General features: G+C 42.1%; 1 long non-coding RNA gene across 2 annotated transcripts in view; it reads left to right on the forward strand.

The window, feature by feature from the left end:
* The window catches only part of LOC142601445 (uncharacterized), a 29,404-nt gene extending 4,305 nt beyond the window's left edge, over positions 1-25,099 (forward strand). The window contains exons 3-6 of one of the 2 annotated variants that reach the window (XR_012835008.1): positions 424-525; positions 17,380-18,025; positions 18,833-18,974; positions 24,575-25,099. This is a non-coding gene — a long non-coding RNA (uncharacterized LOC142601445). Of the gene's footprint in view, positions 1-423; positions 526-17,379; positions 18,192-18,832; positions 18,975-24,574 lie in introns of those variants that run through there. The other variant, XR_012835007.1, reaches the window with a different exon arrangement.
* Positions 25,100-27,318: the final 2,219 nt, after the last annotated feature.

Genomic DNA, 27,318 nt, shown 5'->3' on the forward strand with positions numbered 1-27,318 from the left:
TGCAATGCCTATGTTTTAATTAAGTTACGTAGCATGTCTGCTAGAAGCACTTACAGTGAACCAGTTAGGTGGCTCTCTAACTTACGTGGTTGTGCTAAAATCTGGGATCAAACAAGTTCACTTCTTAGCACATGACTTACACAGCAGATGGTTTTCATCTACTGTAGCTTTTCTAGTGATACCTTTAAATTAGTATAGGTCTAAAATGTTGCGAATTTTGCACTCCCCAACAATTGTCCGGAAAATCCATTTAAAAAAGAAAAGGGAGAGGGGCCAGGCAGGAGGTTACTGACGGTACCTTGCATACAGTAAGGAATAAACCAAGGAATAAAAAATGGGCTTATTCTTTCTTTTGTTAATTATCTGTCTGGTCCAGCTCCCCTCGGCCTCCCACTTTGGCCCAACTTTGATTTTTAGGTACAGGCCTGTGGGAATAAGATCACAAAATGCTTGGCTTAATTTCACTGGAAGAAGGAAGGATTGGGAATTGGATTGGTGGGAGAAGGTTTTGAAAATCTGTTCCAGGTATGGTTTTAAAAACATCCCACCCCCCTTTCACATTGTAAAATCATGAAAATTTCAAGTATAGATGTGTTTGTATAGTATGCTCTGTGTGTTTGTTCTTGCTCAATAATAATGTTTCATGAACATAGAGGAGAAATGGCGTCTGTACTGCGACTGTCATCTAATTGTTGGTGAATCTGTAATCTCAGATTCTGTTCACTTCTGGCAGAATACCTCACTTCTACCATCCTGTTCACTTCAGGCAGAATACCTCAGTTCAGAGATGGAAAACCTTGTAGAATTAAGCAAGCAGTACTAGTTTAGTGCTGTACCAAAGCTATCGTTATTGGTTATGTTAGGATGGGACCCGCAGCATCTCAGTCCTTTTTAACTAACGTGAAGAGCAAAATTTTCTGTGGTCGGGAGAGCCTAATTCCACTCAGGGTTTGGATACTGGAAGTGCAGCTTAGCAAAATACGCGCACCACGTCCCCAACACAAGTGCACCCTCACAAGTCCTGCTGAACTACGGGATTTCCAGTCAAGTTCCTAGGCTGTTAAAACTTTGCTTCTTTATACGCCCAGAATGAGCGTTATCTAGGTTAAGCTGACTTTCTTAGTGACTGTCGCCTGCATAAACCCACCTGAGAATCACAAAATAGGTACGTGTCTAAATCTCTCAAGAGGCCTGGTCCAGGAGGTGTGCTCATATCATGCTTAAATGCGCATTGACAGCATGGAGCTTAGCACAAAGCGCAGCAGCTGTAGCTGCTGGAAAGTTCAGGGGGAAAGAAGGAAAAGAATTGCTGCTTTTTATAAGCAATTTTTCTCGTGAGAGCGCTTGCCCTGCAAGTGAGAGGCTCAGGTTCAATGTTCTCCTCATCAGAGGTGATATAAACTCCCTCCTGCTTGCAAAGCAACCCCTAACGACTAGAGTAGAGATAAGGCTAAGGTGGAGGACACCCACCCATCCTGTTCAAGCTTGTAAAGCTGTAAAGAAACAGATGCAAATTTCAAAGGGCCAGAGGGATTATAAACAAGAGGGAGCCTGACACTGTAGCTCAGGGGTAAAGGCATCTCCTGGATGGCAAGCAGCCTGAATGCTGGGCCTGGCCTGGCAGACTCACCCATTCCTGAGGCTGAGGTTCATCTCACCTTATCTTAGCTATTTAGAGGTTTGGTGTCGTCTCTGTATAGTCAGTGGGAAGAGAGAACAAGAGACACCTGCAGGGAGTGATTCATTCTGTGCCTGTTCGACACCTCTCTCCGGACGGAACGAATCTCCTTGTCTGGGGGCTGTTGCTCCCCATCAGTTCTTGGTAGAAGCTAGACAACCAATTTTGACCAGAAGCCTGACTTATAGGTGCCAAGTGAGGTGAATTCCACTGTAGATTACTAATTCTTCTCATTCATCATAGCCAATTTTAGCCTTTAAAAATTAGATGTGTAATCAAAGTTAGTCATTTGAGTTCTGTCTCTGTAGAATGGTCACTCCTTCCATTGGAGATGGATAGCTGGGGTGAAATGTCCTGGGATGATGTGTATCTTTCTCTGAGCCTGTAGACCCTAGTTTGCACTCGTGAATCCTGGTGCTGGGTGTCTGAAAGTGAAGTGTGGAACTATTGAGTGTCATCGTGCAAACTTCTTTTGTGGATGGTCTAAGTGACTAAAGGCACTACATACTGTTTTTAAGAGAGGAGCCACTTGCATGAAAATATGCATTAAAAATATCTGATGATACAAAGAGGCTGCAAGTGGGATTTTCAAAATGCTGAAAGGCTCCTTATTTAAATCGAAGAAAGTTAAATGCTATGGAAAATATCACTAAGTTTGTATTGCATTTTGTGCACTTGCATACCCAGAAAAATCTGTCTCTAACTTCTAAAACTGGAGGTTGGATGCCTTTAAAAATGTTACCTTTAATCCTAGCCCTGAAGAGATGAGTGTGTAATTTTCAGTTTTGAAAAGCTGTAGTTTTTCATTTTTGATAATGTGGAGTAATGCTGAGTTGTACTACAGGATAAATCCCAAATATGTACCTCATTGTTTCATCAGACATCAGCAAAAGGTCACCCAGCCTTCTTATCAGATTACAGGAGTGCAAGTGGGTTTTTTGTGCTGCTCTAAGTTTGGTGCACATATATTCTTTGCAAATGGATGATTGCAGGAAAAGAGAGGCTGTGTGTTTTTATACTTTAATGTTTTTCAAAGGGCACCAAAGGGTTATGTCCAGTCATTTTGCACAATTCAGATTGCAGAGGCAGTGGCGGACAATAAGTGTCCAGTTTGGCGAAATTAAAGTCGTATGTTCTCCTGATGGGTTTTTAGCTACAAATACAGTTGGAGATGATTCCACCACATTGTTTGTTCCATAAGGCTGAACGCCTTCAACTATTACAAAACACATGCTTGAGAAACCCTTCTACTTCTTTTATCACAGTACTGAAACTATATGTGCACCCAAGATGTTTAAATTTGGAAACGTAAAAGTAATTGGGGATGGACTCAAAATTAAATTGCTTAAGGCCTGAAGCTATTGTTTCCTGCAGAGTCAAGAGGTCTGAAAACATTAAAAGGATGTGCAAACTTCTTAAAATATTTTGGGTCAGAACAGAGCAGCTGGTTTATACCTAGCTGAGGATCTCAGTCGTTGTCCGTTGAACAGTCAAAATTTGGACTTTTTGCAGTTTCTTAATTTCCTGCCTTCTCACTCTGCTTTGTTTTCACTTCAGTAGAAATAGTTTTGTGCTCCTTATTCTCTTTCACAGCTCTACGGGTCTCTTTGCTCTGGAGATGGGATTCACCTCACTTGACCTAAGGCATGTGTCTGGTTGATACCTACTTGTAAGCCTGTCTTTCAAGACTCAGTTTACAGACAATTGAGAAAATTGTTGCTTCCATGGTGACTTAGTTCTTCTAATACAGAAGTATACTAATACATTAGTATACTAAAAGACTCTAAGTCTACCCTGATACCTCCTTGACTTTTGAGTCCAGCTGTCATTAGCCCAGCCAGCATATGGTTTAACCAGACACCCTGGTCTTGATGTGGATGGTCAATGCGAGGGTTGGATCTCAGCCTTTCTCGACAATTCTCCAAATTATTTTTTTGTGCATGTGTGACTTGACACATTTTAACTAAAACACATGACAGCAGCAAGAAAATGAGCAGTGACTAACACACTTTCACCAAGAAGTTGTTCTGGCTGTGGTCTGGTGGAATACTGGGGATTTACAGGCCACAGCATGTAACCTCTAGGCTACTAGATGCTCATAGTTGTTAGCTTTGTGCATTTCTGCACCATGGTTCAGCCTGTTGTTAGCTGTGGTAACCTTCGATTGCAGGAGTGCTTATTCATTTGCAGCATAGATATGACTTACATAGTGAGGGAGGTTGGTTTCTGTGGGAGCCTTGCCTCAGTTATTGTAGAAGGTATGCAAAGGATTGTGAAAGAGGCAAGGCGCTCCCATTAAACATCTGAATTCTGCTGTGGAGGACTTAATTCGATCCATGCCTCTGCCACAAAGTATTTTTGTGAGATAATGGACAAGTCATTTAAAGCGGACTTTTGTCAGGAGACTGTTTACCACATGGGAAGTCAGTGGGAGTTATTCTTAAATATCTAAAGTGTAATGAAAATGCCAAGCACTCTGAAGAAACAGGTCCCATCTATCACAGGCTTGGCAGCCAGAACTAGAGTTACTAACCAGTACATTTTCTGGTCAGCTGCTTCACAAATGACCACTGGTGTAAAGTTGAGATGATAATTTTTTTTTTTTTTTTTCCTTGAAAAGGGAATATCCCTTTTGAGGGTAGGGCAGAGTATATTCTAGCAAGTGTGGGAAATGATTCTGAGGTGGCATAAGTTCGTTGTAATAAGGGACATTCCAGTTTCCTTTCCAGTAAGCTTTTCAGGGCCCATAGATTGCTTCTAGCTCCTGCTCTCCAGATGGGAACTCAGAAGGTGGTGCAGAGCCGGTAAGGTGGTTGTCAGGGACCAGGTGACACTGATGGAGAGGGGGACAAGAAAGATGATGATGGGTTGGTTGGCTTGAGCATGATGGGGCTGGAGTTCCAGGGAAAGTACCAGTTGCAGCTGGATGAGGACTTGGAGATGGAACAAGGAAGTCTTAAGAATTAAAGGGGAACAGGGGAGAGGGATAATTCAAGTTTCAGATCTCTATTCATAGTTTTATGTTTCTTTCGTTTGAAACGACAAGCTAAAGTAAGCAATGCTATCCAGCAAGTGAATGCTTCTGAAGAAGTTTCCTGTATTTCTGTCTCCTGTTAGGACAACTTGGGAAGTAAAGTGCGGTGATTTTAGCCCTAGCTAGATAAATTCCCTAGCTTACGGGAGATACAAGCTGAAGACAGATCCAGTGAGGTCCTTATAACCCTCACGTAAGAGACACTCCAGAAGCGGTCATTTGGGACATTCACCTGGTGCAATGGAAATTCTGAGTTTTAGGCTGAACTGGGAAGAATGGGATAGGAACCTGTGGTTTTCAACAGGCCTTTTAAACATCAACCATTGCTTCAAGAATTTCCTGAGAAAATATTCAGGAGAATAGTCTTGGTTTTCTTCTGAAGCATGATAGTAAGTCTACTGAAATTCTGAAAAGTTTCCCAAGATGGGAAAAATTGTTCTTCCTATATCCGTTTAGTATCATTTAGGGTACTGGATCTTTCTGTAGGATCCAGAGTTCCTTTAAAGACATATCTGATGTTAAAATTCTGATGAATATTTTGGGGTATTTGGCTATGTTTGCAGAAATTATTTAGTACAGAGTGGCCATGTTCTGCTTCAATGGTTTTGTCTTTTTTTTATGTGAGCTTCTGCTTTGTTTTCAGTGGTGTTTGTATAGATTCTATCAAGGAAAAACAAATGTCATGGGAAAGTTTTAGGTAATTTTTTTGTTGTCTGGGTGTTTTTTGCTGTAATGCAGATGTTCCTTTTTTAAACGCGGTAAAGGCATGTGGGGAGATGATACTCTCTGCTCTGTACTGAGAGCAGCAACACAACTTGCGGAATTGTTTTAGGGAGCAATCTGCAGTGTGCCAATTGCTCTCTTTTCTGCTATTTTGGTAGTGTTTTGTGGAATTAAGCGCATGTGTATAAGCTGCAAAAGTACATTCCTGTATAGAATATTCAGGCTGTCTGTGTGGATCAGCTGTTATGGGGTTGGCTGTGGGTAAGACATGGAACAGGCTGTGGAAACTCCTTCGATGGAGGCTCAGTAGTCTTGATGCTTTATGCACAACGGGCCTGATGCAAATCCAGTGAAACCCAGGAAGACTCTTCCTGTCATTTCACAGCTTTGGATCCAGCTTCAGGTGTGTTTCTGAATGTATATGAGGGAGGTGGCTGGTATTTGGCTAGTATAGCAGTTGTTCGTAAGAGTGGAGAGGGAATTTGTTTCACTGCTCTGGATTGGCAAGTGAATTTTATCTAAAGCTTTCCACTTGCACATAGCCAGCCGGCTCAGGTTCTAAACAGATTCTGCCCTCAGACTGTAAAGAACAAGATAATCACTTTATGTTATGTACTTGAGAGCTAAATTATTTTAAAAGTCTGAAATTAGCAGATGAGGAATTTATTTGCCAAATATGTTCAGAAGCAGCTTGGGAAACCTGTCAGAGCCCAGCTTTAACTGCTTAACTAGTGGCTGTTCAACTTAATAGCTCTCAAGTATGCTTACAATATGAGGGAGACCAAAACAAAATCCCAGGATGCATGAGATTTTCTTCCAGACAACAAAAAATGCTGTCAATTCACAAACCAGATAGTTAAAGAGGAAAAAGTGCACCTACAGTCACTAACCTCACATTACATCCTCTGTGCCTTGTTCTCTTTTTGGACTCTCTATCCATTCTTTCCAGCTCTGTTAGCTTAGCACATTGCTGAACACAACCTGTGCTCTGCTAGCGATGCTGGCCTTTACCATGCATTAGTCCTTTTCCCACCCAGACACCTTCATGCTTTCCTGCATCCTATCCTCCATGCGTGGAACAAAGGTGTGGAAAATTCTCTCCAGCCTTTCTCCTTCAAATCACTCCTTAAAATGCACTTTGACCCTGGTGCCTGTGGGGCATTGCTGATAATAGCTAGGCAGAGTGGAGGATAAATTGTTTTCTAGGCAGCCTATATGAAAACATGCTCACATTATTTCTACTGTGGTTTTGCTATCAACCCCTTTCCTGCTGGGGAGGACAAGGCCATAATGCCGTTTTAGTAATCACCAGCTGTCATTGGAAGCTGACGTAGATAAGAGCAGCTCTCAGCTCCGCTGGTTGTTACCTTCCCTCTCGTTCAGTCACGATTCTACCAGTTTGCTTTTAGCCACCATGCTGCTTTCGTTCTTCACGACTCTTGCACATCTGTGAATTTAGCTCCCTTGCCTCACTGAAGGACTGAAGCAGAGCCCACCCTTTCAGAATATGTGAACACATCTTGGCTTCAAGCATCAAAGGTCCATTCTGAGGGGGGTGGGGTGGCTTTCTTGCATATGGAGCCAGAGATCTTAACCCTTCAGTGTGGCAGAAAGGCTTCCTTCCTAGTTGCTATCGCTTGCCTAACTGCGTATGGAAGGGGCAAGCATCCTAGCTAATCAGAGCTTCAGACAGGCAATTCTTCAAATTGTTTTAGGGTTTTTAATTAAAACTGTAGGCTCCAGCATCACGTGGCAGAGAGCCAGTATCAGTCATCTGACAATAGCCTTTACCATCTACCAACAATAAGGGAATTCCTCAGCGTACGCTCCCAAGGCTTCTGAAATGCTGCGAACGGGTGAGATTGCTGTTTGCAAAGCACCCTGCAACATTCAGCCTTGCAGGTCTGCTGATTTTTAAATTATATAAACAAAACCCTATAAGCCCCACATAGTACAAAGATACTGACTTCTGTTTATACTGTCCGGATCACAGATGCTGAGCTTGAATGCATGAACAGTCCTTTTGTACGGCGTTTGACACTTTCTGTGGCTGTCTGCACTGTTTTTTAATATACAAAATCCCTGATTCTCCACTGCCTTGCACCCTGTCTATTCATTCTCACCCCTGTGAAGTGAGGGTAAAACACTATCAAAACAAAATGGTACCATTTTGCATGTTTTCCACTCAGTTTGTACAGGTGTAAATAACTACAGAAAGAACAGGGCAGAGCAGAACCTGACCCACAGTCTGTCTCTCAATGCGTCAGGGGTCTTGAAGTGGGGGGATGACAGAACAAACACAAGCTGTTACCTTGCCATTTTTGCTAATGTTTTAAAATCAGGCAGCTTGCGAGGATGACAGATGCAAAAGTCAGGCAGTACTTCGTTCTCGTAGTCCTCACGTGATGTCTTCTCCTAGAGCAAGAAAAGTGTTACCCGTGACATGGATAGCTGCTTATGATAGCTGGTATGAGAGCAGAGTTAACGATGAGAGTCACCTTTCAGAGTTGTTTATCTGTTGCACTTAGTACTGGAGAAAGAAAAATCCATTGTTCTTTCTGCTGTTTGTTAGATTACCTTAGCTTTTTCAAACTGCTGTAATGGAGAGTGAGCTCTTCAAGCTGTGGTAAGCCAGCTGCTTTGCCTCCTGGGTCCTTGACATGAACAACACTCAATTTTTTATTTTTTTAATTTTTATTATTTTTGTCATTATAGCAACAGAAGACTGTACTCATACTAATTTTTAATCATCCTCTAATATTGCCTGACAGCACTCTGCAAGTAAGCACCCAAGCCTTCTTCCAAAAAACGGTAGCTCTTTCCCCTTCCCATCTTTCTCTTTGTACAGAGCCCAGCTCTCTGACACCCTCCTTACTTTCCTGAATAGCACATTAGACATCCTAGCTCAAGTGCCTGTTTTTACTGGGACACAGAATTTAAGTTTATTTATGACTTGTTGATAAGCTATCGCTATTACTCTTTTGCCGGATGTCCTTCATAAATACATATCCTGTCTACTCCAGGCCCCAGACTACCCCAGCTCTCTCTTTGCTCATCTGATTTTTTTATTTCCAGGAATCCTGTCCAGTTACTCCTTCAGCTGACACCATTACCCTTACTGCTAGTTTCAGGCTGCCTGTGTGCTTGTAACGGAGAGGTTTATCTGTCACCTTAGTGGTTCCTACAGGTAGGAGGTAAAGCTTCAAGAGAAGGGCCTTGTCTCTGCAGTGCCTTCTGTAGCCAGTGGGTTAACAATGCTCTGTGCCCTACTTCTGATAACCTTCAAGATGTTGCATAGTGCTGTTTTTAAGCGTTGTGTCTAGAAGAGAGGATAAGAAAGTCAGCAGATATTGTGGCCACAAAATAGAAAGTGATACAGATGTAATGCACTTCACCATTAGTGCCGGAAAAATAATGTTGGATTGCACCAAAAAAAATCCACCCTCCATTCAAAAAAAAAAATTTAAAAATCAAAGCTCTGTATTGATAAATACTGACAAGATCAAAATCAAATGAACGTTACATAGGCTGTTGCAGTAAGTAGGAGTAACAGGCAGAAATCAGAACAGTAAATATTTTTGCTTATCTTAAATTGAAATCTCAACCTTACCATTGCATTAACATATGCACTCATTTTTAGAAACTATGTGAATTTTCATGACTCATTTGAGTGCTCTGTAACTATTTGTATGCAAATGTGACTCATTAAACATTCTCACAGTCACACACTTTACCCTCCCATTGACGTTCATGCATAAACAGGAGTGGTGGTGTTCCTTCTCCTTACAAACCTCACCTTTCCTAAATGCAGTCTTGTGCCTTTTTCGCATTTATGATAACATTTGAAGAAATACTTGTGCCCGTAATTTCAAAGTTGCTTTAAAATGGAAGGACTCAGAAATAAAAAAGCACTCCCTATCAAAAAGCGTTTTTGTTAAAATGCTGCATTCTCACATCTACATTTGAGAGGTTTGAAAAGGACTACGCGTTTTCTTCCAACTTTCAGAAAAAAAATGTAAGTTCTGGCCTGAGAACAAGCATGAGAAAGTTCAGCTGAAAGGTACTGTATTCATCAATGCATGCAGAGACTTAGAATGAAATTGCCATCTCAACCATAGCTAGAACAAACACAGCTGATGAATAAATGTATATTGGCTAGAATGAATACAAAGTGTAATGCCAGATGTGGACAGTGCAGAATGCAGAAAGGCAGTAAACTGAGTAAACATCAAATGAAGGATTAGCCTTAATTGTGAGGAATCAGTTCCAATGAGAAACAGAACTGGGGATCTCTTTTGCCCAAAAGCATTTGAGGTACCTTTCTAGCTAGAAGAGAAGCTGCCTGATCTGTCACTGCTATCCCATTTGAGGCCCATCAGCAACAACCTGCTGCATAAAATGTACAGTTCAAAGGCTGCCTTTACTTCTGAATATCTCTGGCGGGCTTGTCAGCTTTATAAGCCAGCAGATTTGGTTTGCATCTTTTGTCTGATTTTCCAGAATGCACCTTCTGCAGCAACATCCCCTGCAATGCAATCACTCAGTGTCTCTTTCTCAGTGGTAGGAAGTATGTTCTCTCACAAAGTCCACGTTACTATAATGGAGTTTTCCACAGTTACTTTTTCAGAAGCAATGCTTTTGGAGTTCAGATGAGACGCTTCACACAGATGTGTCAACTCCCCGTGTTCGTGTGCTTCTCAAAGTGTTTAGGCTTTAGGATCCTTTTAAAAAGGTGTTTCCACTCCTTTTCCTGGACATCTAATCAGCACACTCAGAGGAGTCTCCAACCAGCTGCCCAAACATACATGTCTACTCTACTTTTGAGTCAGTTGAATGGCTCTGTAGCCTTTGACAACTAAATCACATATTGACACCTACAGATAGACACTAAAATTATTTCTCTTATTCCAGGAGCTAATTTCCACCCTACATGCCATTTGTTTGCATGCATTTGTGGCCTGCGCACCCAGCACAGCGAGAAAGTGCTGAACTGAACCAAAGATCTGTTGTTACGTTGGTCTGCAGACAGAACAGCGCACAGCCAGCCGTGCGCCCGCTGCTGTGCTGTGTGACACCCTGCTGGTTCTCAGATGTTTGGCTTGTTTGGAACATTTTCTCTGTTTATCTGCTTCTGGTGTTGCTGCCATTTGTAAGCCGCCCTGGCACAGGTACCCAGGCTCTGCTATGGTTGCAGTTAACGTGGCTAAATCAGCTAACTGGGAGAGAACTCAGCTATCTTCTCATTGATACACCTATTAGCTGGGTGATCAGTGGGAGACCAGCTGAAGTGTCCAAGGTGACATGGAATTAGGCAAGTTGCAGAAGATGCAAACAAACAAAGCCTTTGCTGCAGTGACCACGAAATGGTGGAATTCGGGGTCCTCAGGGCAGCGAGGAGGGCACACAGCAAGCTCACTGTTCTGGACTTCAGGAAAGCAGACTTTGACCTCTTCAGAGATCTGCTTGGTAGAATACCATGGGACAAAGCCCTGGAAGGAAGAGGGGCCCAAGACAGCTGGCTAATATTCAAGGGTCACCTCCTCCAAGCTCAGGAGCGATGCATCCCAACAAAGAGGAAGTCAAGCAAAACCACCAAGAGGCCCCCGTGGATGAACAAGGAGCTCCTGGGCAAAGTCAAACAAAAAAAGGAAGCCTGCAGAGGGTGGAAGCAAGGGCAGGTAGCCTGGGAAGAATACAGAGAAACTGTCCGAGCAGCCAGGGAGCAGGTTAGGGCCAAAGCCCTGATAGAAATTAGTCTGGCCAGGGACATCAAGGACAACAAGAAAAGCTTCTATAGGTATGTTAGTGATAAAAGGAGGACGAGGGAAAATGTGGCTCCCCTCCGGAATGGAACCTGGTTACCCAGGATATGGAGAAGGCTGAGGTACTCAGTGACTTCTTTGCCTCAGTCTTCACTGGCAAATGCTGGAGCCACACTGCCCAGGTCACAGAAGGCAGGGACTGGGAGAATGCAGAACCACCCACTGTAGGAGAAGATCAGGTTCAAGAATATCTAAGGAACCTGAAGGTGCACAAGTCCATGGGACCTGATGAGTTGCATCCGTGGGTCTTGAGGGACCTGGTGGATGAAGTGGCCAGGCCACTCTCCATCATATTTGAGAAGTCCTGGCAGTCTGGCGAAGTTCCCGCCAACTGGAAGAGGGGGAACATAACCCCCATTTTTAAGAAAGGTAAAAAGGAAGACCCAGGGAACTGCAGGCCGGTCAGTCTCACCTCCGTGCCTGGCAAGATTATCTCTCCTGAAGACTATGCTCAGGCACATGGAAAATAAGGAGGTCATTGGTGACAGCCAACACGGCTTCACTAAGGGCAAATCATGCCTGACAAACTTGGTGACCTTCTTTGATGGGGTTACAGTGTTGGTGGATAAGGGAAGGGCAACTAACATCATCTACCTGGACTTGTGCAAGGCATTTGACACTGTCCCGCACGACATCCTTGTCTCTAAATTGGAGAAACATGGATTTGATGGATGGACCACTCAGTGGATGAGGAATTGGCTGGATGGTTGCACTCAAAGAGTTGTGGTCAATGGCTCAATGTCCAAGTGGAGATCAGTGACAAGTGGTCTTCCTCAGAGGTCGGTACTGGGACTGGCACTGTTCACCATCTTTGTTGGCGACATGGACAGTGGGATCGAGTGCACCCTCAGCAAGTTTGCCGACGACGCCAAGCTGTGTGGTGTGGTCGACACGCTGGAGGGAAGGGATGCCATCCAGAGGGACCTTGACAGGCTGGAGAGGTGGGCCCGTGCGAACCACATGAAGTTCAGCGAGGCCAAGTGCAAGGTCCTGCATGTGGGTCGGCACAATCCCAAGCATGACTATAGGCTGGGCGACGAATGGATTGAAAGCAGCCCTGAGAAGAAGGACTTGGGGGTTTTGATTGATGAAAAGCTCACCATGAGCCAGCAGTGTGCGCTTGCAGCCCAGAAAGCCAACTGTGTCCTGGGCTGCATCAGAAGAGGTGTGACCAGCAGGTCGAGGGAGGTGATCCTGCCCCTCTACTCCACTCTCATGAGACCCCACCTGCAGTACTGTGTCCAGCTCTGGGGGCCCCAGTACAGGAGGGACATGGAGCTGTTGGAGCGAGTCCAGAGGAGGGCCATGAAGCTGATCAGAGGGCTGGAGCACCTCTCCTGTGAGGACAGGCTGAGAGAGCTGGGGTTGTTCAGCCTGGAGAAAAGAAGGCTCCAGGGAGATCTAATTGCGGCTTACCAGTACCTGAAGGGGCCTACAGGAAAGATGGTGAGGGACTGTTTATCAGGGAGTGTAGTGACAGGACAAGGGGTAATGGGTTTAAGCTGAAGGAGGGTCAATTTAGGTGAGATGTTAGGAACAAATTCTTCTCTGTGAGGGTGGTGAGGCACTGGAACAGGTTGCCCAGAGAGGTTGTGGATGTCCCGTCTCTGGAAGTGTTCAAGGCCAGGTTGGATGGGGCTTTGGGCAATGTGGTCTAGTGGAGGGTGTCCCTGCCCATGGCAAGGGGGGTTGGAACTAGATGGTCTTTGAGGTCCCTTCCAACCCAAACCATTCTATGATTCTATGAAACTGTAAAGAAGAGAAGGTAGGGGTTTGGTGCCTGATCCAGCTGCAAGTTCCAGACCGATGCATAAGCTGCCAACATGAAGATCACTGCAGGATCAGGTCTTTTAAAGGAAGCACTCCCTCTCTCCTACTGACAGCATCATTAGTAGTGCAGGTATATAGATCTCTTAATAATGCAACAGATTGTTCCTGTTGCACTAACAAGCAGTTCAGTATAACAGCCACAAGCTAAAATATTTGCAAGTTTGTGAACTTCAAAGCAAACTTTGTTTCTTTCTAAGGGGGTCTGAAAAACAACTGAGCATATTTTCTCCCACCTCATCTTTAAAGAAATTACAAAAGAATATATACAGCAGGTCTGAAATTCTTGCCAGTCCTTCATCTCGATTTTCTTGGCATATTGGTAGGGAATCTGGACGCTGAAATTTACTGTTAATGAGTACTTTATTTTATGGATGTGTTCTTGTTCTGTGCACTAATGCTTACCTGAACTGTTTGTGCTCTTATGGTGGGCCAAAAAAGACACCTAGAAGATGAACTCTGAAGTAACCAATGAAATATTTTACTACTTTGTTTTGGTTTTTCTTTAGTTTGGAAAGTATAGGTGGTCATTAATTGAGCTAAATTTCTTTATTGATTTATGTATCAGTTGATTATAATTCTACAAATTATCTGCGATCTTCATTTTAAGGGCTAGACAACTGAAGGGGAAAAATAGGTCTTCTGTGGCTTGTGATGGATTTAATGTAGAGACAGCAAATAATTAGGGAGCTGTTGGTCAGTGCAAACAAAAGCCGCAGGTAGTAGTTTGATTGGAAACGATGCGGATGAAGTGTACCTAAACACAAATGTCAAGTGGAAAGCAAGAATGTAAAGAAGTGGCAAGGACAGCAACTGCAGAATGGAACAGATGAAGTGTTGCTGAAAACACTTGCCTAGAAATGAGAAAAAAACCCAACCAAACCCCACTAGCATTAGGCAGGAAGGGTTAAAAGAAGTGAGATAAAAATTAGGAGTGCTGTACACTTACTGCTGATTTCCAAGAATCACTAAGTGGCTCTTATTGAAAGCTGGACTAAAAGCAATGGAGGTGAAAAGCCAGAGGACTCTGAGAGGAGAGTAAAAGAATCTGTCTGCCCTTTGAAAGACAAAGGCAAAGGTTTCTGCTGGTTTCATCAGAGCAGAATTGAACCCTCTGTGAGCTATGGAGAAAAAAAAATCAATGTTTTTATCTTGTGGTCCTAAATTTACACATGTGATTCATATGATGTTTTACATTCTGTAAATTGAGCGTTTATACTTAGGACAATTTTCAGGACTGAAAACCTTGCAAAGTCTTTGCTCTTTCCTTCACTGGTAGCAGCAGCATAGTCTCCTCCGTGCTTGTACTTTTGTGCCTCAAACCCCAGCCACTTCTAGCTGGGAAAATGTTCTGGCCCTTGTGTCTGTTAGCTCATGTCCTCTCCTGAGGGGCTAGCAAGGCTGTTCCTCATGTCGGAGACTTTTCTCCAGCTCATTAGTAAAACTGGAATTAACTGAGTAACTTGCTGTACCAAATTCCTGAGTAGACGTGAAGTAAATGTCATTTCACCCAGGGAGGGATGCCCTCAGCAAGGCTGTAAAGCATTCTGCCTTCCTTTACAAACTCCCATGAGTCTGATTCCAACCAAAATGATGTTTTTGTTTTCATTCATTACAACTCTAATATTAAAGTGTAATAGAGGAGTAAAGTGTCTCTAACTCCTGGGAGAAGAGGGAGGCAATTTTTTTTCCGTCTCATGTAGTGTCACTAAATCAAACAGCCCGTAGCCCGAGTACAGAAGTTGCAGTGAAAGCTCTGTTACTTACAGGAATGCAAGAAGAGGCTGGACTACAGGTTTCCACCTGCAAGTATAGGTCTGGTTGGCTGAGGAGACAGAGTTACCTCTTTAGTTCCTCCTTACCCTCTCGCAGTTAGAGCAGTGGTATGTTCAAGCAGGGCCGAGCTGCTCTGACCAAGGAATAAACACCGTGCTGATGAGGTGCCGGCATCCCATTTCAAACCAGCAGCCTTTTCCCTCCATCAGCATTACCTTTGGCATACATCTCTGAGGGTTTATAGCTTGGTGGCAAACACGGAGATGCTACGTTGCATCTCAGAATATTAGGTGTAGTGATTTTGTAAATACTTTGTATGAGCTGTTCAGGGAGGCGAATGTTTGTGTACTGTGTTAAAAGACTTTTGAGCACGACTGCATTGTTCTTCATAGTAGGCTATAGGAACAAGCAAGCAGGGGAGATGCATAATACCTAGATAATAGATAAGCAATCTCTTTGCAAATATTAGGGAAGCAATTGCAACACAGTGCCATACATCCATGCCCCAGGCTGCATTTAAACAGCTATTCTGCCTGAGTTGGGAATAAAGAGGTCTAAAGTGCATTGAATAATTAAAAAGCTCTTTCCAAGAAAGGATGAGATCAGTTGTCAGTAGGTGTCCCAGACACAGAGAATGCCCAACTTCCTTAGCATCTGTCCTCTGAGACTCTCAGAGGAAGCGCATCTTCCTCAGCAGCACTCAGGATTTGTCTCCCCTGCCCTCTGCTGCTCTCCAAGGGGGCAGTCAACATCCCAGCTCTTTGCTATGCAGGAGAGCTCAGTTTTATAACCAACTTGGAAACTCTGCTGCCTGGAGAGGAGGGGACATACTGCACCACGGAGACGGCATGTATGATTTCTTGAGGACGCTGATCACATTTCCTCTTCGTAACTGCCTGGTGCCCAAGGGCATGCAGAAAACCTTGGTAGAAACCATCCATTTGGTGTGTGAGGCTGCCACAGTGGCCTGTCGCAGCAGGACTTACTAACCAGGACTTGAAACTCGCCTGGGCTTTGCTCTCAGTTCCACATTTTTGCTGCAGCAGTTGTTGCGTCAAGGCCCAGTATCACTTCACAGGATGGGGTCCTGTCTGAATTCAGAGGGACCAGAGGGGCCCATAGGTCGCATGGCATTTGTCTTTGCTCAGTATGTCCTGCTCGAACAGTTAGCATTATGTTGGGTGGTAGAAACTTTAGTTAACTTGAAAGCTAAAGCGTGGACAAATGGAGTGGGCTGATTCTAACTGACTCAGCAGCTGTTTTTCATGGATAGGTAAAACAAAGTCATTGTGGGAAGGGTATTCTTTTGCATAATCTACTGTAGAAGTTCCAGATGTTTTTTCTTTGCAATGTTTCTTTGCAGATGTTATTTCTTCTTGCATTTCTTTCTATTTCTATACAAACAGAAAGATCTTTTTTTTCCCCAAATTGCCCTAGGTATTTTAAGGATGTTGTACATGCTCATCAAGCGCTTCTTTTTCATGGGACTGTGGTCATGCATCGCAGGACACATTTGGGTGCACCCAGGGTAACATTTCTGAATAACTGTGCTGGTGGGGCTGTTCCTGTGCCTTACAGCTGTCTTGCCCTCCGGAATTAAAAGTATAGAAGGAATATTCTCAAACTTGGGCCTTAAATAAGACAGACTTAAAGATGTCAGGACTAAAGACGTGTTTGTTAGGATGTTCCCACTAATAATGGATACTTCTGAGTTAATTCACCCATGAGAAGCCCATGTGTCCTACCAGTATTATTTGTTGCTCTTTTTCCAAATGAGTAACAAATACATCTCGAGAATCATGACGGCGCACCTTATTGCACTAAGCACAGGCAAGAACACTTTTTACCAGGAACTAATCCAGCACAGATGCTGTCACCTAGTTACATTGCAGCATCTAGTTGAGGTATCAATGACTGTATGTGGTCCCGCATCTCCCAGGGGGTTGTCTCATTCCCAGTTGGAGCACCCTCATAAGACAACCATAGGCAGTCACTAGTAAAGTGTGTCTGTTACTGGAGACATTATGAAATATTTGTGTAAAACAAGAATAAGAAATCTCAGTTTCTGCTCCAAAGCTGTTCCTGATTCTCTATGACATGGTCTTATGCTCCATTTACCTTTAGGATAACTTTACTTTGAGTAGCAGGTCCGTGTTTGATGCCAGTTTTGGCAGAGCAGTCCTGCAGGCATTGTTTAAGTGGAATGAACACTGAGCTCCAGGATCTGAGTGATGGCTGAGTGACATTCACAGGATGTAAAAAAGACCTTGAGAATGGCACTGTGTCAGACCAGTGTCCCCAGTGCCCAGGTGTTCTGTCTCCAAAAGCAGAAACAGGAGGTGTTATTTAGGAAGGCCATACTATCCTGACCACTTTCTGTGGTCCATTCCCCTTGATTTCCCTAGCACCCAGAACAGTTTTATTAGGGATGCCAGATTGTAGCCCTGCTTAGCCCTTTCAGTATCTGCCTATGGACTCTTGGTCCATCAAGTTATCTCATTTTCTTTATGATCCTACAGATGCGGTGTTCCTCCACAGCCCTCTGCATCAGCAAGTTCCAGAAGTTCAGTAGGTGCTGTGTAAAGAAGAACTTTTTCTCCTATTGGTTTCATCAAGTGATCCCTAGTTTTGCAAAAGTTGTTGAAGAGTTCTGCTTTCAGCTTTTCTACCACCTTTGTGATTCTATAAACCCTACTTATATTCCCTCTCAGCTACCTCCTCTTCAAACTGGACCCTTAATCTTTTTTAGTTGTTCATTCCTTCTTAGAGCAACTGCTCTATACCGTGGATTGATTTACTTGCCTTTCTCTGGACATGCAATGACTCTACTACGTCCATCCTGAGATGCTGGGACCAGCACTAAGAGTACTCAGGATTTGAGAAGGATACCACAGACAGTTTCTCTAAGAAGGCTTTTCAGTCACTTGTGCCATGAAGCCACTGTAATTCTGATCTTGAGCCGTTGTCTGTCTGTAAGCCATACTGCTTCCCTCCAAGTTGCAGAGTTTGTAGGAGTGGGATCCTGCAGGAGTGGGATCGTGTGTGCCATATCTTTCTGCTTTCCAGTCCAAAATGCCAGAGCCTACCAGGACACAGTGTTGACTCATACAGAACAAAAGTATTGGGATACATACAGACCAGAAGTGGGATACGTATTGACGAACTGTAAGTCACTAACTGTTCTCTTCTGTCAGTATATGGCTAACCTTGGGCATATGCATCTATGATACCTGATTTTATAGATCATATTTGTTCAAGTACATTATTATTATTATGAGAAAGACATAGTTTTCCAATAAAGCTACCTCGTGTTGTCATATCAAGGCAGTATCTACATATTCATTGCAGATGGCATATTACAGAAATAAACTTTCTCATATTTATTCTTTTAACAAATATGGAACCGTTGCTGTTAAAGCAAAGTTCAGATCCATACATCTGATGAGCTGAAGGAAAATGTTACAACATAGTTGCCATTAGCACAGTCTGTCTTTAGCATTTTTTTGTATTGATGGATTTACCGTTTTGTGGTTAAGAAATTTTTCATCCTTGAATAGTTCTAAAACCACTTTATGATAGAAATCAGAAAAATTGAAGTTCATCTTGTGCATCACTACTTTGGACAGCTCTATTTGGAGAAAAATAAATATAGCAGATATAAATTAAAAGAAAAGGGGACAAAACAATCTGAGCTGGAAAGAGAAGAGTGCAAGTTTATTTTATTTCCTTGGTTGTGTAGGAGTCTTGTTAACCAGTATGTAATGCATAGTCATGTAATAAAACATGCTAGACATTAAAAGGCAAAAACCCAGTTCACAGATGTTGTAACGTTATGAGATAATTTTAGGGAGTGAATGGGGTGAAAAGGCTGGATTTGTTAGAGAGGAAAATACCTATGGAGGCCTTTTCTGTGAGCAATACCATGACTTCATTACCATGTCAATTCTGGGAAAAGGCTCTGATTTAACACAGCAGTTGGCTGGATCCATATGGAGCTGATGAACCTCTGAATGAATAGTGAATGGAAAAACTGCTGGAATCTGCCTTCAGCTTTGTTCCCAGGATGACCAATGTAAAAAGCCTAAGAGCAATACTGCACAGATGGTGTAAAGAGGTAAGAAATCTGCAGGGTTTAGTTTACGTTTTCTTATCCTACACTGTTTGGTGTTTTATTCTGTTTAGCCATATTTCAGTTTCTTCAACTCTATTTTCTTAAATGTCTTTACTCACAAAAAATGTAAAAAAAAGAAAAGCTTTCGGGAAATGAAATGAAATCAAAAAACATATGTAGCCGTAAACATTTACATAAAAATACAATTTAAAATGTTGAATTTTGTATGGTATAGAAGTAATTGAAAGCATAATTATGAAATCCTGAAAAAAAAGCTAGTTAAAAGTTTAACAAAGAACTTTGGAATTAGTTCTTCAATTCATCCTATGTTGTGGGAATATGCAGATGTTCACATTTACACAGTCATGTATGTCCACTAGGGTTACATGCTTTTATAGTCTGAAGCATCATCACAAGTGCCAATACAGTAAATCAAAAGACTCTCTGGCATTATCTAGTTTCCTTTCTGGCTTTAAAAGTTAGAACAGATGTCACAAGAGAGGACAAAATGGATTTTACCCACCGAGAGGAGCTTTTCTTGCCATCATTAATAGGAGGCTCCTTGAAATGCTAATGTACACAGTTTGTGTTGCCGGGTTTGCATAGAGATGGTGGGAAACAGCTCTGATCCCAACAAAACCTTTTGTTATTAATCAAGAAAATCTGCTCTTCTGAAACAGCAAAGCACTGAAATGGTGTGGCTACTTGCAATGCAGAGATCTCTATAGCAATCTCCAATGAACAAAAATGTAATAAAAACTGTTCAGCAGTTCTACGAGATACGGCACATGTAGCAATTTATTTGTAGTGATTTTGCATACACCTTCTACTTTCATTTGTCATTTCAGCATGAGTATTTACAGTGGAAAGATTACACTGATTCTGTATTTTTTCTGAATCTCCACTCTTTAAAATCTTGTTTCATTTCATAGCAATCTAAAAAGCAACCTTGGAGCAGAAAGAACTTTGAAAAGCAAGCTTTTCTTCTTGAAAAAATCTATCACAGAGCGTGAGTTTCTGTTTGATGTGATGATAATACCATGTAAGATATTTTTGCTTCGTTAGAATATAGGATTATGAGATCTTGTGAGCCCTTTGTGAGTACAAATATACTCTGCATACTAGTATGCTCCTCCTGTTGTACATGGGACTTAATAATTTTTAGTAGTCTTTAAAAGAAGAGGTTCAGAGCCTGATGTTGCTTTGTGACATATGACCTCTTATTTTTAAGAAATACCAATGCAATTAAATCACAAAGTACTAACTGCTGTCAGACGTTCATTACCTTGTATAGGATGCCTCAGCAGAAGCCTTCTTTCCCAGAAGTATGTGGAGTATGAACTAAAGCCAAAAATTCAAGGAAAGCCTGAATTAAAATGTAAATTCTTTGCCTGGTATTACTCATCACTGAAATCTCTGGCCCAGTCTCTGATCAGAGTTACATTAAATTCCCTATCAATTTATTGTACACCAGTTCCACAACACGTTAATGTGTCCTTTCACAGATTCATTGTGCTGAGACTTCAATATATGGGCACAGGAGAATGAATTAGGGATGAAGCATTAGCTCAGAGTTTAAGCCTCTTTTAATTTCCCTGCCTCTGTGGATCTAAAGCAGATACTTAACATTTTGCATTGCCATAGATTATTGCACTTTAATTTCTATTGTGTTTTTTTTTAATGATGGTAATAAGCAGATCGTAAAAATCAATAAAAATAACTTGTTATAATTCATGCAAGATGTTTGAGATGACCATCATATAGTTGTGGGATAATACAGTATAGGTAGTAAATTTTAAAAAGGGAGTGTTTATTTGTTCATAGCTCTGTCTGATACAAATTTGGTAAAGGCAACAGGAAAGAAAGGAATGGGATAAGAGGGGATGGGGAGCTTATGTAAAAAAAAAAAAAAAAAAAGGAGTGAAACATCACTGATTCCATCACTGGGGAGCTGTTTCAGTAGTAGGAAATACTGCAACAGGCAAGCAGGGAAAAACATAGCTGTAAAAAGAACTTCGAAGTCAGAAGTGCCTTTGGCGTTTTAAAAGGTCTGTAGATGCAATGACCAAGGCTATCTCTACATACTTCCTACAAAAGGATTATCCGTTCTCTAAGTTTCGATGTGCAGAATTTTTCCCAGTGCCCATTTTCCTTCCAACTTTAGAGTTAAACTTCTGATTTCACGAAAGCTGCATTTCAGGGGGGTCTGAAGTGCCTGTACCCCTGTACCAAAGGGTCTCCACCTCCTCTGCTGCTGGACACAAGACCTTGCTGCTCCTGTGAGTGTGGCCAGATTAACTTGTATGAGGTTGCACTGAAAATCACAGTTTGCAAGGAGGGGGTACTGTTCAACCAAAATAACAAGCAACAACAACAAAAAATCCTACCGAGCGTGCTTAGTGGGACCTGCTAAGGCTTTTGTCAGGGACTAATGACTTTGACCTCACTGTCCAATCCCTCACTGTAGAGGTAAGGATGAAGACTGTTCTTGGGAAAAATCTTGATTAGGAGGGCTCAACTGTCCTGTATCAACAAAATGCGCTACAAACCCCTTGTCTTAATAACACTGAGCCATTGAGCACAAACATATTTCAGGCATATTGCCTTGTGTAAGACTTTTGTCTACCTATAAACTTTCACTGATTTAATAAAAGGCATTTTTTTCAGAAGTACTGTACTTAAAATTGCTTCAAAGCTTTGCAGAAGCTCAAATGTATAGATTTCACCCAGGCTGGAAATCTAGAGTTTAGTTTGTGTAGGTAAATTATGAGCTAAACTGATATATAAGTAGTTTTAAAATACATCCATGAAGGGGTTTTCAGATAAACTTTTTTAAACCAGTGTAAATTCTTTGTATGGACACTAGATCTGAGGATTTTCACCAAGGATTAAGTGTTAACTGACTACTTCCCTGTACAGTCCTTACCAAATTTTGTTCTCACTTCCTCTGGTCCTGAGTAACTTCACTACATTTGAAGTGGTTATTCTAAATTTGTCCCAGTGTAACAGACCAAAATCTAGCTTTACAAGCCTCTTGGAGGAGCATTGTCTGCTGTCGGTGCGTTCATAGATTTTTGACTGAGAATCTGGAATAGATGAGCAGTCCAGTTCAGGTGTGAACCCTTTCCCTACCCTGCCTTGTAGGGAAGTCTCCTTGTCTCAGTTTTTATATACCTGAAAAATGTGTGTGAACTGATATAAAATCAGATCACTTGTTCTTTTGCTAACATTTTACGGCCAGCTTAAATAGGCAAGGTGCAAGAAATCCAGTCGTATTTCCCCTGTTGGAATTGCTGTTCCTGGCAGTAAGTGTTTATAAGATCAAATTCCTCTTTGTGGAGTAAAAATAATATAAAAGTCAGGCTGTATATGTAAATTATTTAGGGATAGATCTTAGTGGGGTTTCTAAAACAAAGCAAGTATTTATGATATGAGGGCCGTCAAGCTTTAGAGAACCGTATATGGGCAAGCAGCAAAAAAGGTCAATCTTTTTGTATATTTAAATCAGTCTCCAGATTACTTTAAGTCTTGTATCATTTCTGCTTTCTCTGTCTTTTTTCATCAAACTTCCATAGTCAGGTAGCACTCTGCAAGCTGTGTTGAATCCGACACCTAAGATAGCCTTATAAACCCTGCGGACATTAAACTACTGGAAAACAGATTGGGTTGGTAAAAATAAGTGTGCATGTTCTCACAGAACCTGAGAAAATCACACCTTCACTTTGTTAAAAAAAATCTGTTTGTGCCACTCCAGTAATCACTTCATAACTGGTGGGAGAGCAGAACATATGTCTCAGAAGTGGTGGAATATAAAAGCCTTTACCTCTAATCCTATTTTCTTTAAGAGAGAGAAAAAAAAAGGCAACAAAAACCCCAACCTTTCCAGTATGTCATCTGTAAAATCAGTGCCAAGGGTTTTCTGCTTAAAAATCACAAATGAAATGTAAATTGCTCATGAAAGCAAAATGAAACAGAGGGTTTTTTTTAATGAGGTGTGTAATGTAGTAGGATCATGCACTAAAATGCTTGCTTGAAGCAGGAACAGAGGCTATAAAGAGGAGCCCAATCCTGGCCTCCTGACTCAGGCAAACTTGTCCCGTGTAGACGACTTTAACTCTTACAAAATGCCTTAGCATTACTGCAGTCAAGTGCTGAATAATCCCTAGTCTGAAAAGGGGGAACCCTCTGAAAGTTGGGGACTAAGGCTCATCCCTGGCGCTTGCAGTTTACAGGGCCCTTCCACCTATTGCCAAGGTCCTTCCCTGTTGAGTTCTAGCGAGGTGGCCTGGTTACAGCAATGACCCCGGCATCGGCCTTCTTTTGGAAGAAATGTGATTTAAGAACATAACCATGGGAGCGTAAATACAAACTAGATTTTAGTAGGGCTGATTTTACTCTGCTACTTGAATGTAGAAGGCTGCAGCAGTGGTCACGATATCAAAACTGCTGTTCCAGAAGCATTTTGGTACCTTACCTATCAATTGGTAGCTATGCCATCAGGAATTTGTGACCTGGGAGGGATGATTTATTTTGTTTATGTGGATATTAATTTCCATTATTCCTCTGTAATTTTTTTGTGAAAGTTTTTAATTCAGTTCCTTGTCATCAGTTTGTTTGTTGCCACGAATTTGTTCTGCCTTCTGCCCCTTTCTGCTTTTTTAGGAAGAAACTTTGTGTGCTCCAAATAGCTGGTGATTTGAATAGGAATTTGAGTGCGTCAGGGCAGCAAGAGCAGGGTTATAAATGCTAAGGCGTTCTGTGGTGATTTCTGTGAAACTCCTTGGTTAATCCTTTTGCAGTTTTATTAGCAAGCAGAGTCCCGAAGAAGTAAAGCAGTGTCAACAAGGGTGTTGTGAATGGCTTTTGTAGCCCTGCTACAGCTAACGAGTCCTGCGTGCCTGCTGTTCCCGAAGCATTTCTTGGTTAGTTGTTTATGAGGGCTGAAATCACCTCTTTTCAAATTTACCTTTCGGACTCTGTACCAGTGTGGTAAATATTAGGTAACGGGATATTTACAGAGGGGTCATTTCCATAGAGAATGGATGGGACCTGAACATTGATCTGCTAGAGAGGGGCGGGAAAAAGAAAGAGGCTTCTTTTCTTTCAGGGGGTTGGGTGGTTAAATGGTCAGTAGCATGAATGCTCTAATGTGTGGCAAGGCTGCTGCTTGAAATAAATGCTGAGGAGAAATCTCAGTCTAATGCTACAAGCATAAAGAGGAGATGATGGCAATTTAAAATGTAATCAACGGGAAAATGTATCTCACTTTAACACTGTTGAAATCAGCGTGGTGACAGGTTGTGCCTGGGAGACTTTGGTCCGACAGTGTCCAAATTAAATATGAAAATACAAACTAACTGCTGACATTAGACACAGGGATCTCGGGAAGGTTGTTTCTGTCAGGATTCAGCTTCTCTTTCATCTTCCTTACAAACCGCTTCCATCTCCTGCCTTCTCCCATCTTGCTAATCAGCGAGATCAGGCAACTGGAGATCCCGCCAAACCTGTGCTAAGCCCCAGGGCTGTTCGGTGATCAACAGGTTCCTCAAATTGCCGCCTTTTGTTCCCAGCCGTGACCTCATCCTTCTGCTGATTTCACGCAGGTTAACGCCACCGGGCTGTACATGTCCTCCAAAAGGCAGCACCTCCAGCAGTGTCTTGTCCTTGGCACTGTGCGGCTTCGGGTGTGACTCCGATGGATAAATGCCACTGAAGGAGTGACTTGCACCATAAACCGCACCACCCGCTTTTTATCTTCTTTCCAGCTCCAGACCTCGTTTCTGTGGTACAGGCCAACAAACAGTCCAAGGATTCAAAAAGTACTTACCTTTAAAATCATGCTCTGCCCAATGAATCTCTTTCAATTGATACGGGGCACATAGCTCTTTGATAACTTCTATTGCACAGTGAGTATTAATGGATGTATATTATGTGGAAATGAAAGCATGCACGTTGCTGTGTGTATTCATCATTTCTAGGGAGTTATTTATTCGTTCAGGTAAATAAGATTTTGCTAAGCAGTACTCAGCTATGCTTAACCTTTAGTAATAAAAGTAATTCTTGGTGTAGTACAATTTCTTAGAATCACGCCAAAATAGCAGCAAAAGAGTAGGTAGAATAGATGTTGTCACGAGGATTATAGCATTTACATTCTGGTGATGATTATATATTCTCGATGCCAACTCAGATTGTATTATAAAATTCTAAGTTAAGAAAATATTGTACCTAGTTCTATGTGCCATTATTTTAAAGCAGATCTAGATGAAAAATACTGGCTTTTTTTGCTTTAGAATAGCTATTATATAGCCTTGCGCTCTGATCTTTTCTGCTTCTTTCACTTCACTTTGCCTTTGTTCATAGTCAGAACGCAAGAGTACACCTCAGAACTCCTTACACACACCTTGCGTAAAGAGGACCAATTCCATATTTATCAGAGCACCATACAGCCCTTCTTCCACCTCTCCCTCCTTTTCAGGTAAATTCTACATTTCTGTTTAACCTCTATGGTTTACAGTACCCTGGAAATGCTCATTAGGTAGTGAATAACTTAAAAAAAAAAAAAAAAAAGTAAAGCAGAGCTGTTTGTTTGTCTTGCTGTGTCTTTAAATTTGACCTTTATTGTTTAAGTTGCATTTGAAAAAAAAAAAAGTGTCAAGTTGTTGAAAGATGAGTGCACTCATTATGCTGTGCTCAGGGCACTGAGAAAATCCCATTGAGGCAGTAACACCGGGCAGTGTTCACAATGCTACATTTTAAATGCATATTGGAAAAACAATGATAACAAAATGAATTTCCTGCATTTAACATCAATATAGTTAAGAAAGCATAATTACAACAAATGCCAAGATTTCTTTTCAACAGCAACCTAGTTGGCCAGTGGTTGCGATGAATCACGTTGTGGCTTGAGAATGGAAATTTGCTCGGGCTGTGCACTGGTGCTCCCGGGTCCCTCCAGGCGTGTGGGTCCAAGTGCGGACGTGGGTGGAAGAGGGGCTATGGAGGAACGCGGCTACCTACTCTGTCTCACCTCTTCTGCGTTTCCTCTGACTCATGGTGTTGTTTTGAGGTGGATTTCCTCTCTGCTCCCCACCTAGTATGTATTCGGAAGTTCAAACGTATATATACTCATTTTTCTTTGCTTCAGGCTTCTTGGGCGAAGGGAGAGATCGCTTAAAGCTCAGTACCGCAGTTGCATACTGGGCTTGCAGTCAAAGCAAGTCAGGCCTGCAACAGTGACAGTGGTACTGGAAAAAGAGGTTATTTTGCTAGGGTAAAGGGAAAAATAGAAACAAGAGGATCTCAAATAATGAAAGAAAGCTTAGTGTGCATGAAAACCTGGCACTTTTCTAAAAGACATACTGAGTCAACTGGAAACCAAATTACTATAGTCTAGAGCTATTTGAATGGCATTTGTGAACAGTTTTTTCCATTAATTGTTGAATAAATGACTCAGAAACACATTTGCCCCTCTTCGGCCAGCTTTATGTATGGTTGAATACTCTTCTCCAAATAAATTATTCATAAATTTTGAGCAATCAGTGAATAGTTTATTCAAAATATTTTCTTCATTATTCAGTCCTCCATCCCTGGACCGGGGGTGAAACTCTGAGTATGCTGAAATTAGTGAAAACATTCTGAATTACTTGACTGATGCCAGGACATGACCAAATTAAAAGTCTTTTGAGAACTTAAGTGTTGCTTTTACTTATGGAACTTCAGTTTAAATACTAGCAGTATTCTTGCCTGTGAATTTGTTGATGTGTAGAAAAAAATGAACAGGAATTACTTCAGCTGTTACTAATATAATCATTTGATGTTGGTGGATGATAAGCTCAACATGACCCAGCAATATGCAGCCCAGAAAGCCAACCATATCCTGGGCTGCATCAAAAGAAGCGTGACCAGCAAGTCAAAGGTGATTCTCCCCCTCTACTCTGCTCTTGTGAAACCCCACCTGCAGTACTGTGTCCAGCTCTGGGGCCCCCCAGCATAAGAAGGCCATGGAGCTGTAGGAGCAAGTCCAGAGGAGGGCCATGAAGATGATGAGAGGGCTGGAGCACCTCTCCTGTGAAGACAGGCTGAGGGAGATGGGGTTGTTCAGTCTGGAGAAGAGAAGGCTCTGGGGAGATCTAATTGTGGCCTTCCAGTACCTAAAGGGGGCTTATAAGAAAGATGGAGACAGACTTTTTAGCAGGGCCTGTTGTGATAGGACAAGGGATAATGGCTTTAAGCTGAAGGAGGGTAGATTTAGATGAGGTATTAGAAGAAATTCTTGACTATGAGAGTGGTGAGGAACTGGTTGCCCAGAGAACAGGTTGCCCAGAGAAGTTGTGGATGCCCCCTCCCT

This window comes from Balearica regulorum, chromosome 3, assembly GCF_011004875.1.
Source record: "Balearica regulorum gibbericeps isolate bBalReg1 chromosome 3, bBalReg1.pri, whole genome shotgun sequence".
NCBI lineage: Eukaryota > Metazoa > Chordata > Aves > Gruiformes > Gruidae > Balearica > Balearica regulorum.